Consider the following 16,983-nt stretch of genomic DNA (forward strand, 5'->3'; position numbering starts at 1 on the left):
TTTGAAGCATTATGTACAACCTTATGATAAAACACCACATGACCAAATGTATAATATTTAAAACATAATGTACAACCTTATGATAAAACACTATAGTCAAACTTTACGATAAATTGTACAATCTTTTACAAAACACCCCATGAACACATGTACAAACTTTAAAGCATATTGTACAATCTTTATATAATAATTGTATTTTAGTTTTAAAAAAAATTAAAGAGACATTTATCATTACTAATTACTAATAATTATTATTAAGAATACAAATACTCAATTTTAGAGCAAACTTTATTATTATCATATTATTATTCAAATATGGATTCTCTTTACGAGATTAATTACGTTACATATGTATGCGAAATACATGTCTCAATAAAATGTTTTAATTTAGCTTATGACAAGAAAAATAATAATTGTGATGAAAATTGGAAGGAAGTTGTGGGAGAATAAATGTAGTTTATTTGTTCTGACCAAGTTAAGTATATCAATATGTTTGTAAAAACACAAAAAGTTTCTTAGTCGAAATCTGTGGTTCCACGGGTCATTAAACTAAATGACTTTAGCATTTGCGTTCACTTAACACCTAAAACATATCAATAAACTGTTTCGTTTAAACAAACCTGTAGTTCCACGAGTCATTTCACTATTTCACTAGTTTACATATTTAATTGAAAATAAAAGGATAGCATTTGGTAATGACAAACCACATTAGTTTATCCAATATGGAATTAACAAATCATGATGCTAAGATACAATGTTGGATTTAAATTCAAAATTCAAAATAAATAAGTAAATCAAATAAGCATTCATGCTCGATTACTCAACCAAAAGGTAACCAGATCGAGATTTAGAAGAATATATCTAAAGGATCTTTATTTCTAAACCCACTATAATATTGTGAAATTGAATGGTCACAATTAACCCAATTAAAATGTCCATGCATAGGTTTATCCAATATGGAATTAACAAATCATGATGCTAAGATACAATGTTGGATTTAAATTCAAAATTCAAAATAAATAAGTAAATCAAATAAGCATTCATGCTCGATTACTCAACCAAAAGGTAACCAGATCGAGATTTAGAAGAATATATCTAAAGGATCTTTATTTCTAAACCCACTATAATATTGTGAAATTGAATGGTCACAATTAACCCAATTAAAATGTCCATGCATAGGTTTATCCAATATGGAATTAACAAATCATGATGCTAAGATACAATGTTGGATTTAAATTCAAAATTCAAAATAAATAAGTAAATCAAATAAGCATTCATGCTCGATTACTCAACCAAAAGGTAACCAGATCGAGATTTAGAAGAATATATCTAAAGGATCTTTATTTCTAAACCCACTATAATATTGTGAAATTGAATGGTCACAATTAGCCCAATTAAAATGTCCATGCATAGGTTTATCCAATATGGAATTAACAAATCATGATGCTAAGATACAATGTTGGATTTAAATTCAAAATTCAAAATAAATAAGTAAATCAAATAAGCATTCATGCTCGATTACTCAACCAAAAGGTAACCAGATCGAGATTTAGAAGAATATATCTAAAGGATCTTTATTTCTAAACCCACTATAATATTGTGAAATTGAATGGTCACAATTAACCCAATTAAAATGTCCATGCATAGGTTTATCCAATATGGAATTAACAAATCATGATGCTAAGATACAATGTTGGATTTAAATTCAAAATTCAAAATAAATAAGTAAATCAAATAAGCATTCATGCTCGATTACTCAACCAAAAGGTAACCAGATCGAGATTTAGAAGAATATATCTAAAGGATCTTTATTTCTAAACCCACTATAATATTGTGCAATTGAATGGTCACAATTAACCCAATTAAAATGTCCATGCATAGGTCAAGTAGCCTAAGATCTTATATGCATGTATTAGTTTCTTTCAATTTTCGATGTGGGATTTTGTTTTCACCCCAGCAGTATGGTGGTAAGAATATCAAACTAGAGATTATAAAATGTTTTTGTGTTCAATTATTTCAGCTAATAGTGATTTTTTTAAAAAAATAAAATAAAAGAGAAGTACTAGATCAAATTGCTACTGAAACGACAGTCAACAATATGATTGTAGATGTCAGATAAGCTCTTGCATAATTTAAACTTACTGATCCAATATCGAAACAATTTAAGTTTTGGGATTTGGAAATCAGTACAAAACATTTAAGTCAAATATGATCTCGGGTGAGGGATATTTTGGAGAAGCGTTCTTAGCTTGGGTCGACAAGGAGTCTCTTTCCCCTTCGACATCTAGCGACAGAATTACTGCTGTTGTTAAAAGGAGATATATGATAAACTCTCAAGGATATGATAAGTATCTGGTATGTATTAGTAAATGTAAAATTTATATTTAAAATCAAACCTTATAATCATCACAAGATAGCCCATTGGCCGGGGTCCTGATATCTTAACATAAAAATAACTAGTATCCATTGCTATACTTATGAAATCAGAATTTTAACGCAAAACTGATTAATTTTGGGTTGGAGAAATTTGGTCCAACTAGCTTTTGATCCAAATATGATGTTGTAGTTGGATTATACAAGTAACAGATAATCAAAATTCGAAAATGTCATAGTTTTCTGTTGAGATGTTTGAAGTCCTTTCATTTGGTGCCTTTGAAACAAAAGTTTGAAATGTGTGAAATTGGGATACCAATACATAGTGGCAGAAACCATCCATGATAGACTAGTGGTTATGGTCTTAATATAATCGGAAGAGGTCCCAATTTCAAATTTACCGTCACCATATCTTAAGACAGCCACGGAAAGTGTCGGAAACGGTCACGGGATATCCGGTTAGGTCGTGTACATTTGAGTAAAAATACTCCTCTTCCTTGAGTGGTAAGAACAGAAAAAACGTTATTCGTTTACCCATTTTTCACCTAGTGGCGGAGTTAGGATATTGTATATGAGGGCCACAATTCTTTTCTTTTTTCCAATCATTTTGAGTTAGGATATACTGTATAATATAGGTCAAACTTACAGACTTTTTGAATATCATACAAATTATTGCACAGACAAGTATGTATTATGTTATGTATGTTTTTATAAGAAAAGAAGAAATATAATCTTTATTATTATTTAGGATTCAACTGTGTTGTTGGTTTCTTCACGATAGCACTCATACAAGGTCTGCAAGCAATGGCGGAGCCAATAGGGATGCTTCGGGGTGCTGAGCATCCCCTATTGAGCCCATATACTTCTAGTTTTTTACCATTTTCATAATGCTAATTGTTTTGAGCATCCCCTATTGAGCCCATATACTTCTACTGGCGGAGGGGCGGATCTTAAGGGGGTATCGAGGGGTGTTGGCCCTTACAAGATCTTGTATAAACAGTGTAGAATATTCATTTGATTTAGAGAAAAAGAGTAACTCAAAGCTTAAATTTTTATGGAGAAATTTTTAATACAGTGACGGAGGAAAGTGATTAACAGAGAGAGAAGGAAGGAGACTATATCAAATGTACTTTTTTACCTTCAAACCCCTCTACTTTTTTAAGAAATACACTTTTGATCCTATCAATTAGGAAGGAGACCGTATCAAATTTACTTTTTTACCTTCAAACCCCTCTACTTTTTTAAGAAATACACTTTTGATCCTATCAATTTAAACTATTGATATTGATATTCATTCTAAAACAAAAATCCTTAAGCATATAAAACAAATACTCCGTACTTAATAAGGATAACGATCAATCATTTAGAAAATAACGTTTAATATAATACGAGTAGTTTCAACCATTTAGAAAATAACGTTTAATATAATACGAGTAATTTCAAATTCATATTTTTAGTGTAAAAAATTTTGGATTTTTCGACTTTAACTCCGGTGGATTTTTTTTACCCCAAAACCATCAAATTTTTTCCATAATTCTTCAAATTTTGGCCCAAAACCTCCATAATTTGCCTAAAAACCTCCATTTTTTGCCTCAAAATCTCCATATTTTACCAAAAAATTGCTACGGTTTTAATTTTTTTTGCCCCTGGTAAAAGAAATCATGCTTCCGCAACCGTGCGTAAGCCACCCCTATGTTAAAATCCTGGCTTCGCCATTGTCTGCAAGATTTTAAACATTAATGGTCGTTGTTCTTGATCTCGTTGAAGACATTTTGAAATAAGTAAGGCCAACTTAAACGCTCCCTTTGGAGGATGATCGTTATCTAGAAGCTGTGGATCCATGATCGTTCTCAAACTTTCTTTGTCTGTTAGTAATGGCGTAGCCCATTTAACCAAATTTTGTTTCCCATAAGGTCTGTTCGCATCATACATGTTATGACAATTTGCGTAGCGCACTCACACCAGCGGAAGCTAGAATATAATTTGTTTGAGACAAACTTGCGAGAAATAATAGAAAGCAAATAAAGTAAATGATAACACGACGATTTAACGTGGTTCGGCAAACCCTACCTACATCCACCCCAAGAGTCTCCTTTATTCTTATAATATAAAAGAACCTGGTACAAGAAAAAGTACACTATGAGTTAAACCCAAACTCAAGCCCCTTAGGATTTAGTATAAAATCTAAGTTTCCCGTACACTCTTTTACACTCCTTACAAGAATAAAACTCTCAACCTCACAAATACACACTCTCCGTTGATATTATTGATCAACTGTGTTTTTCTTTTGTGATCTTATTTTTGTGGATGATTTTAACTCTCTCCATGAAACACCTATTTATACATGAAACATTTACATGCATACACTTGCTAGGATACTTCCAAGCCACACCTACCTCCATGTGAAAGCAACTATGATAAGCATGCCAACATAGACTTGTGATCATGCCAAAATCAAACTTGTCTTGGACTATTTCTAGCAACCCACATGTTTTCAATGCAAATAATAAACTATCACATTTAAATGTGAGTCAATTTTGGACATCCATCTAACAATCTCCACCTTGACGAACATTTATCTTCTTCGTCACCGAAAATACTAACACCTAGTACTTTCACCATTGGCCTCCGTTATCACCGCTGCACACACCTTGAATCACCTCGGTCCTGAACCTGATTAAAATAAAACGGCCAATAAACATGTGCAGTTGACCCCTTCAACTTACATAGTTGACTCCGGATAGGAGTCTCGAATCACCTCTCCATCCTCAGTAGGATTTTCCTTCTCACCATCGTCTAACTTGATCAAACATGTCGTCACATGTTCCCGATCAATTTCCCGTATGCACACTTTCCAAACCTTCGAGACACGAGTACATTTGGTACTCGCCACCAGACGATATAAACCCTCATACTTCTCTCCCTTCATCAGGACCTTCCTACCACGTGTGATTTTCATAACTCCACCTACGGCCGAATAGCCGTATCCTTGAGAATCCAACTGGCTTAAGGAAATTAGATTCTTACACATCTTTGGTGCGTACGCCACACCACCAAAAGTGTAAGCAGCTCCGTGAAATAATTTTATTTTCACAATTCCAACACCCTCAATATCACATGTTGAACCATCACCTAAAGTCAGCACCCCCGCTTTCTTTAATATTAGCTTATCAAAATAAGCTTTTTTGGAACACACATGCATCGTACAACCAGAATCTAAAATCCATTCATCTTTAGGAGAAGTAGAACCTTTGGAGGCTGTGAGAACATCTCCCAAATTAACCGACTCATTAACTGCTACTGCAGCTGATGAACCCCCAGACTTATCTTCACCATTCTTCCAGAGTGGACAATCCTTCTTGTAATGACCCCACTCTTGACATTTGAAACACTGGACACCCTTCACACCGTCTCTTGATCTGAACCTACTTTTATTACCAGATCTCTTTTCGGCAAACCTTCCCTTTCCATGACCAACCATAGCAAACTCATGCTCATAAAGGCCATCGGATCTTTGTCTCTTATCCTGAGATAAAAGTGCTGGTACTACTTCCTCCATCTTTACAGTAGCCTTACCATAAAGAATAGTAGAGACCAAAGTATCATACGAGCTGGGAAGAGAGGTAAGAAGAATAAGGGCCTTATCTTCTTCCTCAATATTAACCTCAACTTTTGCAAGTTGATCCATCAGACCATTAAACACGTTCATGTGTTCAATGATATTCCCGCCATCCTCCATCTTCAACTGATAAAGATCACACTTTAAGTTTAGCTTTGTGGTCATATTCTTTCAGAGATATAACTTCTCGAGGGCCAACCACAACCCTGTCGCGGTTGTTTCGCCACTGACATTATTAATGATCTTATCACTGATGGAAAGGCGAATGGTACTGACACATCTTTCCTCGATGTCATTCCAATCATCATCCGTCATCTTTTCTGGCTTTCCGTCCTTTTTACCCTTCAACGGCTTTGCCAAGCCCTGTTGAACCAGGACATCCTTCACCCTTGCTTTCCACAAGGTGAAATTCCCAGTTCCATCAAATGGCTCCACCTTAAACTGCATACCGCTATTTCCCGCCATCTCAAATCAAAAAATATCCTATAAACCTGTATACGCTCTGATACCACTTGTTATGACAAATTGCGTAGCGCACTCACACCAGCGGAAGCTAGAATATAATTTGTTTGAGACAAACTTGCGAGAAATAATAGAAAGCAAATAAAGTAACTGATAACATGACGATTTAACGTGGCTCGGCTAACCCTGCCTACATCCACCCCAAGAGTCTCCTTTATTCTTATAATATAAAAGAACCCGGTACAAGAAAAAGTACACTATGAATTAAACCCAAACTCAAGCCCCTTAGGATTTAGTATAAAATCTAAGTTTCCCGTACACTCTTTTACACTCCTTACAAGAATAAAACTCTCAACCTCACAAATACACACTCTCCGTTGATATTATTGATCAACTGTGTTTTTCTTTTGTGATCTTATTTTTGTGGATGATTTTAACTCTCTCCGTGAAACACCTATTTATACATGAAACATTTACATGCATACACTTGCTAGGATACTTCCAACCCACACCTACCTCCATGTGAAAGCAACTATGATAAGCATGCCAACATAGACTTGTGATCATGCCAAATCAAACTTGTCTTGGACTATTTCTAGCAACCCACATGTTTTCAATGCAAATAATAAACTATCACATTTAAATGTGAGTCAATTTTGGACATCCATCTAACAATCTCCACCTTGACGAACATTTATCTTCTTCGTCACCGAAAATACTAACACCTAGTACTCTTCATGCCTATGTCCTGCCAAAGTTGTTCTTCGTCAGTCAGGTGTTGACATGTAAAAGGCCGTTGGAAAGTACATGAACAACGAAAAAAGTGAATATATGTATGTCTCCATGCAAAGTACCATGTTATGAATTGGTTGCATATAAATATTGAAACAGTAGATAAGGCGCAGATCAGTAATTTTTGATAGTACATTCCAACAATATAACTAATAGGAGCAGATTCACTTGTATAGTGTGACGATCGCTCTAAATCTATATGGACGAACACGTCATTCATCGATTTCATTGCGAGGTATTTGACCTCTATATGATACGTTTTGTAAACATTGCATTCTTTTGAAAAGGCACACCATAAATGAATATTTAAATCAAAGGTTTTCGACATCTGATGATTTCTACATATAGACAATCACCGTAATATAATAGTTTACAATAGTACTTCCGTGGACAATGCAGTCAAAATAAGATACATGGTGATGATTTGGTGAATGCAACGTTTCCTTGAAAAATATGCCATGTATGACTCCATGCACATAGCTTGTCTAACATATAAGCAAACAGCGGAAGACTTCTAGGAAACCTGAGAATAAACATGCTAACAAGTGTCAACACAAAGGTTGGTGAGTTCATAGTTTTATTGTTTCGTATAATCTGTATATAAAGGTGGATCACAAGATTTCAGTTGTTTCATACAGAAATGTTTATCAAAATATTCTACAAGATTGAGCACCCTGGTAACTAAACTTTAACGTCTATATAATAAGTACCCCTGTTTTAACATACATGCAACCAACATGTACAATCAACACAAACCAACGTGTACTAAACTCAAATAGCATACGTCTGTTTTATAGTTCAGGCTAGGGTTTCTATACCTGGAACAGATGGGGATGTCAAGCCCTATGGATCCATGTATAACTACTCGCGCCCACCAGTTCTTATAACCGGCAGTTACTAGTTACCAAAGCTAAGGGATTTTCGGTTCAAACTCGGTGTAGAATTTAGTATGTACTTGTATCCATTGCGTTTAAAATAAGTGCATGTATTCTCAGCCCAAAAATATAGATTGCAAAAGCAATTAAAAAGGGAGCAAATGAAACTCACCTTAGCAGCATATAAAGTCGTTCACCGAAATGTGAACGAAACTCGGAATATCAAATAACTGTAGATCTCAACCTAGAGAACAAATGTTGGTCAATAAATGTCTATCATGCTAGGTCAGGTCATAGTGTATCACAATCCTAATGCTCGAGATCGACATACAAAAGTTATCCAAAGTCGTTTCAAAAAGTCAATTTTGATAATAGTTCAACAAAACGAGAAGTACTTTATATAAGAATTCATTTACTCGGATGGTAATATTTAAAGAATCCATTTTATCAATCTCGTAAACAAGTTGTTTAAATCTTAATTGCAGATTCAAAAGCAATTTCAATTAACGTCAATCATAATTCAGTTGATCATATCTTTTAATCCGTTCATCGAAACTATTCGAAATCTAAATGAAAAGTTATTGATTTTTCGCCAGCTTTCCAAAAACATGCATATCATATACCTTTTATCAGTAATATATGTATTTAATTCGTGATTCATCATAAACTGTTTAGCGAAGAAATTTAGCATACAAGCATGCATAAATATATATACTCGAGCACTAGACATGGATACACAATTAATATATAAAAGATAAGATATGAATGCTCACGTATCAATATTGTGATTCAATATTGTAGGAAAGTACGTAGATGCAACGGAGATGATAAACACTAGGTTTGACTTGCGAACTATACCCATGAACATTACCCATAACTTCCATAGCTATAACCCATAATTTCCTTAGCTCTATCCCTCTCATAAAACTCGTTTTGAAATAGCTCGCTCATGACCTCGTCGTAGTATTTTATGTATAAATAATAATAATAATACTTACTTGTTAATTAATAATAATAATAATAATAATAATAATAATAATAATAATAATAATAATAATAATAATAATAATAATAATATATGTTTATATATATTACAGAGAGTGAGAGAGATATTGAGAAAGGGTGTAAAACATTCGGCAGAAAAACTGGAGCATTTATAGTACTTTTGCTGAAACTGAACCCCATGCGATCGCATGGGTTTTATGCCTATTTCTCATGCGATCGCATGGCTCCAAAATCCAGCTCACAATTTTTTTAACTTTTAGCTTGCCGACATATTTTTATATAATATATATAATATATTTAATTTAAATAATTAAATATATATTATATTAAATTCACGTGCATAGTTGACTTGTAATTTTTATTCCGATAAGTCATACGTTGTCACTCGACTTATGTCCCGGTTCCGGTTTTTCGAACGTCCTTTCGTACACTAAGAAAACTGGCACTTTACCTTTCGTGACTCGTACCTTTGTCAAAATATAGATTTAAATTATTCAAAAACTATACCACTTGAGATATAACTTATACAATTGAGTGTTTTGGTCATTTACTTCTATAAATCAATGGCTCGTTATCTAACAAAGTATATTTAATAATATTGTTTTAAATCAAAACGTTTTGTAACCAAGTTAATATTTAAAAATATGTTTTAAATATACGTCGCAAGTTATTCATATATCTAATTCCAACAGTTAATATTCCTTATTATTGTAAGTGTCCAAATTACGTTATTTAAACTAACACTTTACCATTTATTTCGAATATCGTTAAAAATGAACGATTTCCCAAATCAACGTGGACCTCACAACAGAGACTCGTAATAATATCATAATCTTTAAGGGACTCAATAAATATCTTTTAATTCAATCGTTTGACATAATCTTTTAACTCCGTAGTTAAATATATCAATCAGATAATCAAACCAATAAAGTTAATGCACAGTATCATTTTCATAACACTTTGTTACGTTTTCAAGTTATAATATATATATATATATATATATATATATATATATATATATATATATATATATATATATATATATATATATATATATATATATATGTATGTATCTATTTACATATTTTTGTTCGCGAATCGTTGAAAACAATCGAATGGTATTTGAATAGTTCAAGAATTTTAGGATTCAACTTCATAGACTTTACTTATCATGTCGGAAACGTTAAAGATTAAGTTTAATTTTGGTCAGAAATTTCCGGATCATCACAGTACATCCCCTTTAAAGAAATTTCATCCCGAAATTTGAGTGAGGTCGTCATGGCTAACAATAAAAATGTTTTTATGACGAATATGAGTTGATAAATAGAATTTTTATCACCGTTGAATAATATGGATAAAACAATTCAATTACTCGAAGCGTATGAGGGAAGTTATCGTAATAGAGTGAAATGGAGAATAGAGATGCGTCTTATCTCTTGACGTAGTAACGATTGATTTCCGGAATTTAAGGAATAGAAAAATCTTCATAATCTAAATAAGATTTGATTCTTCAGAATTTGCGGAAATTAGGATTTTCTTTGATTAAATGCGTAATCTGCCTCGATTGCTATGTCTGATATTTTGCTATAAATTAACCACTTCCGTTTCATTATTTTCACCACTCCTACATCTTCTTCCTCATTTCATACTTCCAAAAGATTGTGAAATGCTTCATCCAGTTCTGATTCTTGATATACTCATAACTTTCATATCTGTCATTCTTCTTTTTCATCTACCACCATAGGAAGTTATTTTCTTCTATCATTACCTTGAGGTTATAGTGTTTTACATTCTCTCGTGTCTTTATATTACTATACGCATTGATATACACAGTTTGTAATTTCGGGGTTGTTATTGGGCTTTATATTTTCCATTATATTTCGGAGCTTCATGCTTTCGTTTTCTCTTCCCGACTTTAAGTCAAGCGAATAATGGTCCAGAATTCGCAAGTATGGAGTTTTGGATGAACATAGTTAATGTTCTAAGAAAGAAATCGTAATTGCACGATCTTGATTTGGCAAATTACCAGAATATCCGGAAAAGACTGAATCATCAAGAAATATATTTTCTTGATATATTTAAAGATTATATGGAATGAAAGAGTTATGTAACATGGTTCATGATGAGGGTGGGATCTGTGAACCTTTATCACGTTCCATTAGAAACTCAGCATGACTTGCTGTAATATAATCACGTTGATCAAGTATCATTATATTATACTAACTCATGCTTTAATTCCCAACACTACTTCAAAAACATCCATTTTTTGAAATTTTCAGGATTTAGAAACTAAAATAGTTTCTTTTTAGATAGCGCAAAGAGATAAATGATTTCAGATAAGAATAGTTGTGAAAATATCTTCATGAATATCGAAGATATTTATAATGAAAGATACGATGATATCTTAGAATTTCTAATATTGAAGAATGATGAAGAAGATTTATTCGTAAAGGTTTAGAGTCAGGAGCAAGGTAAATCATTTGGATTCTTTGAAGGCAAGTTTAGTCTTTGTGATTTGTCCACAGCCTCCTTCATGGTTTGCTCAATTCGTTTTCCAGTACCAAATTTTCTCTTTTTTTGTGCTTTTCCAACACACTACTCTTTATCATCAAACTTTCGACTGTTAAAGTCGTTTACAGTTTTTGCTGCTTCATCAGCATTTTTCAAGATTTCGAGAACTAGTTCGTAGTTTAGGGTATTTTTCAGAAACTTCACATTCGAAGTCTGTAAGTCTTGAAGGTAAACGTTATATGTATATATATAACTGTTGGCGAAAAATTGCTACGAAATTCAAAATACTGATTTGCTAATTCCCAGTAGTTGGTATGACAATTGTTGTTACAAGTTGTATATGGGTACTTGATAGAGTTTCAATGAATAATTATCGTGATTTTTCGAAGAGGCTTAATGATCAATGAAGTTGTCGATAAGTTTACTGCTAATTTGATGGAATATGAAAGGTTCCCCGGTAAAAATGATGAAGGGGTAATCGTTATAATAAGGCTTATTCGAATGAACAATTGAAGGTGATTTGCTGGAGTGGTGACAAAACTGTCTATTTTGAAAAGGGATTGAAAAGTTATTTTAGCTAATAAATGCTAAAGGGTCTGACACGGATACGTGTTAAACTATGACTTTGATTTCGAGGGTTTTTTTTAGGTACAGACTGCGGTAACATGTGGTTGGATCATCATCTCGATGATTCATTATTTGAAGTGTCTTCAGAAATTTTGAGGGATTTGAACATAGATTGTAATCGTTAATATTCATACGATGTTCTAGGAATTTGAATGATACAAATACTTTTCTGGGTTCTATGATGTTCTAGCACAGTTTTGAAGTCAAAGTATAGATTCGAAAGATGTAGGAATCTAAGAATGATGTCTTTTGTTAAATCTTGACTTGGATTTTGATCTGTCAAAATCAAAATATGTAATCAAATTTGGATGAGGATGGTTGCTTTAATTTTTATAAAAGAATATATATTGTTGTGAAAGTAGTGAGTATAGTTGATGATTTGTTGAATCAGAATCAAAGAATGTAACATATTAATTGTGAATTTATATATCTTTCGGGTATTACCTACCCGTTAAAATATTCTCACCATTAACAGTTTGTACAAAAGAATTTTCTTAATTACAATATTTATGAAAATATACCTACATATATATTTTCCTTAGATGTAACCATGGATTTAATGAGTTAACATAATATTAATCTCTTCTGGTTTTCGACTAGGACTAGAATATATAATCTCAAAAACTTTTAGAAACTACATATTCTCTGCAAAATATTTCTTCGATGAAGTTATGAATCAATACTTCATCGTTTGTTGTTGTTGGTATTCCTTGGTATCTATGGTGCGTATGACGTTGATGTTCGAGGTACAGATTGTGATGTTGAGGTGTGGGATGCGGATGTTGTTGGTGGTGGTGGTGATGGTACTGTTGGTGTTGCTGATGGTGGTACTGTTGCTGCCGGTGCTGCTGCTGGTGCTTGTAACCTTTGCACCACATTCTCCAAAGCCACTACCCGAGCGCGAAGCTCGTTGACTTCTTCTATTACACCGGGGTGATTGTCGGTTCGGACGAGTGGACGAATAAGATCTAGAATTTGAGATAATATATAATCGTGACGAGACACTCTAGAAATGAGAGAGAAAATGGTGTCTCGAATAGGTTTGCCGGTAAGTGCTTCAGGTTCTTCGCCAAGAGGGCAATGTGGTGGATGGAAGGGATCACCTTCTTCTTGTCTCCAATAACTAAGCAGGCTACGAACCCATCCCCAATTCATCCAGAATAGGTGATGGCTGATTGGTTGATCCATTCCGGTTACACTGTCTTCGGAATTCAGGTGAATATCCATATCGGAATAGCTGTCGGAGTTTAAGGAATTTGAACTAGATACGGGATCCATCTTGTATAATTAGGGAGATGATTTTTGATATGAATTAGATTATAGAATTTAGTTTGGTATTCTTCTTAGTTTGGTATTCTTCAATACATAATTTACATATGTATATATAATACCAAATTCCATAAATCACGGAAAAATTTTCGGAAGGTGACAGGAAAAGTTTACAGTAACAGATACGCTAAGATATGAATTTTTTTGTCTATACACTATTTATGCAATAAATGCAGGAAAACGTGTCTGGACTTAAGAATGATAAGCATGTAATTTCCGACAAGAAATGATAAACAAAACTTTTAACATGCAGACACGGTCGAAGTCCAGACTTACTAATGCATCTTAACAACTATCAGTTAGACACACTCATGCAAGACCTGGTTCGCTAGGACCAACGCTCTGATACCAACTGTGACGATCGCTCTAAATCCATATGGACGAACACGTCATTCATCGATTTCATTGCGAGGTATTTGACCTCTATATGATACGTTTTGTAAACATTGCATTCTTTTGAAAAGGCACACCATAAATGAATATTTAAATCAAAGGTTTTCGACATCTGATGATTTCTACATATAGACAATCACCGTAATATAATAGTTTACAATAGTATTTCCGTGGACAATGCAGTCAAAATAAGATACATGGTGATGATTTGGTGAATGCAACGTTTCCTTGAAAAATATGCCATGTATGACTCCATGCACATAGCTTGTCTAACATATAAGCAAACAGCGGAAGACTTCTAGGAAACCAGAGAATAAACATGCTAACAAGTGTCAACACAAGGGTTGGTGAGTTCATAGTTTTATTGTTTCGTATAATCTGTATATAAAGGTGGATCACAAGATTTCAGTTGTTTCATACAGAAACGTTTATCAAAATATTCTACAAGATTGAGCACCCTGGTAACTAAACTTTAACGTCTATATAATAAGTACCCCTGTTTTAACATACATGCAACCAACATGTACAATACACGCAAACCAACGTGTACTAAACTCAAATAGCATACGTCTGTTTTATAGTTCAGGCTAGGGTTTCTATACCTGGAACAGGCGGGGATGTCAAGCCCTATGGATCCATATATAACTACTCGTGCTCACCAGTTCTTATAACCGGCAGTTACTAGATACCAAAGCTAAGGGATTTTTAGTTCAAACTCGGTGTAGAATTTAGTATGTACTTGTATCCATTGCGTTTAAAATAAAGTGCATGTATTCTCAGCCCAAAAATATAGATTGCAAAAGCAATTAAAAAGGGAGCAAATGAAACTCACCTTAGCAGCATATAAAGTCGTTCACCGAAATGTGAACGAAACTCGGAATATCAAATAATTGTAGATCTCAACCTAGAGAACAAATGTTGGTCAATAAATGTCTATCATGCTAGGTCAGGTCATAGTGTATCACAATCCTAATGCTCGAGATCGACATACAAAAGTTATCCAAAGTCGTTTCAAAAAGTCAATTTTGATAATAATTTAACAAAACGAGACGTGCTTTATATAAGAATTCATTTACTCGGATGGTAATATTTAAAAAATCCATTTTATCAATCTCGTAAACAAGTTATTTAAATCTTAATTGCAGATTCAAAAGCAATTTCAATTAACGTCAATCATAATTCAGTTGATCATATCTTTTAATCCGTTCATCGAAACTATTCGATATCTAAATGAAAAGTTATTGATTTTTTGCCAGCTTTCCAAAAACATGCATATCATATACCTTTTATCAGTAATATATGTATTTAATTCGTGATTCATCATAAACTGTTTAGCGAAGAAATTTAGCATACAAGCATGCATAAATATATATACTCGAGCACTAGACATGGATACACAATTAATATATAAAAGATAAGATATGAATGCTCACGTATCAATATTGTGATTCAATATTGTAGGAAAGTACGTAGATGCAACGGAGATGATAAACACTAGGTTTGACTTGCGAACTATACCCATGAACATTACCCATAACTTCCATAGCTATAACCCATAATTTCCTTAGCTCTATCCCTCTCATAAAACTCGTTTTGAAATAGCTCGCTCATGACCTCGTCGTAATATTTTATGTATAAATAATAATAATACTTACTTGTTAATTAATATTAATATATATATATATATATATATATATATATATATATATATATATATATATATATATATATATATATATATATATATATATATATATATATATATATATATATATGTTTAAATATGTTACAGAGAGTGAGAGAGATATTGAGAAAGGGTGTAAAACATTCGGCAAAAAAACTGGAGCATTTATAGTACTTTTGCTGAAACTGAACCCCATGCGATCGCATGGGTTTTATGCCTATTTCTCATGCGATCGCATGGCCCCAAAATCCAGCTCACAATTTTTTTTAACTTTTAGCTTGTCGACATATTTTTATATAATATATATAATATATTTAATTTAAATAATTAAATATATATTATATTAAATTCACGTGCATAGTTGACTTATAATTTTTGTTCCGATAAGTCATACGTTGCCACTCGACTTATGTCCCGGTTCCGGTTTTTCGAACGTCCTTTCGTACACTAAGAAAACTGGCACTTTACCTTTCGTGACTCGTACCTTTGTCAAAATATAGATTTAAATTATTCAAAAACTATATCACTTGAGATATAACTTATACAATTGAGTGTTTTGGTCATTTACTTCTATAAATCAATGGCTCGTTATCTAACAAAGTATATTTAATAATATTGTTTTAAATCAAAACGTTTTGTAACCAAGTTAATATTTAAAAACATGTTTTAAATATATGTCGCAAGTTATTCATATATCTAATTCCAACAGTTAATATTCCTTATTATTGTAAGTGTCCAAATTACGTTATTTAAACTAACACTTTACCATTTATTTCGAATATCGTTAAAAATGAACGATTTCCCAAATCAACGTGGACCTCACAACAGAGACTCGTAATAATATCATAATCTTTAAGGGACTCAATAAATATCTTTTAATTCAATCGTTTGACATAATCTTTTAACTCCGTAGTAAATATATCAATCAGATAATCAAACCAATAAGGTTAATGCACAGTATCGTTTTCATAACACTTTGTTACGTTTTCAAGTTATAATATATATATATGTATCTATTTACATATATTTGTTCGCGAATCGTTGAGAACAATCGAAGGGTATTTGAATAGTTCAAGAATTTTAGGATTCAACTTCATAGACTTTGCTTATCGTGTCGGAAACGTTAAAGATTAAGTTTAATTTTGGTCAGAAATTTCCGGATCATCACATATAGCAAAGCATACCATCTTTTAGCCAGTGAGACTCTGCGTGTGTGAAATAACGATCAAACGTGTCTGCTTGGTATTGAAACCACTCAGGTGCGGCATAAACTGTCTGATGTATACTTAGACCGTATGAGCTGAAAGTCACAA

Source organism: Rutidosis leptorrhynchoides, chromosome 3 (assembly GCF_046630445.1).
Source record: "Rutidosis leptorrhynchoides isolate AG116_Rl617_1_P2 chromosome 3, CSIRO_AGI_Rlap_v1, whole genome shotgun sequence".
NCBI lineage: Eukaryota > Viridiplantae > Streptophyta > Magnoliopsida > Asterales > Asteraceae > Rutidosis > Rutidosis leptorrhynchoides.